The sequence below is a fragment of the Chiloscyllium plagiosum genome, chromosome 33, assembly GCF_004010195.1.
Source record: "Chiloscyllium plagiosum isolate BGI_BamShark_2017 chromosome 33, ASM401019v2, whole genome shotgun sequence".
NCBI lineage: Eukaryota > Metazoa > Chordata > Chondrichthyes > Orectolobiformes > Hemiscylliidae > Chiloscyllium > Chiloscyllium plagiosum.
This window is the reverse complement of record NC_057742.1, coordinates 3,828,407-3,829,134: the sequence shown is the minus strand read 5'-3', so window position 1 is coordinate 3,829,134 and position 728 is coordinate 3,828,407.

The following is a 728-nucleotide window of genomic DNA, read 5'->3' as shown; positions in this document are numbered from 1 at the left end:
GGGAATTGAACCCAGGTCTCTGGCGCTGTGAGGCAGCAGTGCTAACCACCGTGCCACCGTGCCGTTGATGTTGCTTAAATCATCATTGTAACTAATAAATTTAAAATGTTCAAAGAACATTAAAAATTCTCTTCTTTTATTATTGCAATGTATTTTTTCTTGGGTTTGCTTGCACCTGTGAACCTGGGGATTGATCTTCGAATTCCAGGAGACACCAGGACAATCCTGGAAAGTTAACAATCAAGTTATTCTTTCACCCAGGATGCAGATGTTTCAGATTGAAGCTCCTTGTCAATCAAATTGGAGTCGTAGAGATGTACAGCATAGAAACAAAACCTCCGCTCCAACTCATTCATGCTGACCAGATAGTCTAAATAAATCTCGCCCCATTTGCCAGCATTTGGTCCATATCCTTCTAAATCCTTCTTATTCATATACCCATCCAGATGCCTTTTAAATGTTGGAAGTGTACCACTTCCTCTGTATGAGAAAGGTGCTCCTGATGTCCCTTTTAAATCTTTCTCCTCTCACCTTAAACCTATGCCCTCTAGTTTTGGATTCCCCCATCCTGTGGAAAAAAACCTTGATATTCACCTGGTCCATGTTCCCCATGATTTTATAAACCTCTATAAAATCACTCCTTAGCCTCCAACACTCCAGGGAAAATAGCCCAGTCTATTCAGCCTCTCCCTATAGCTCAAACTCTCCAATGCTGGCAATGTCCTTGT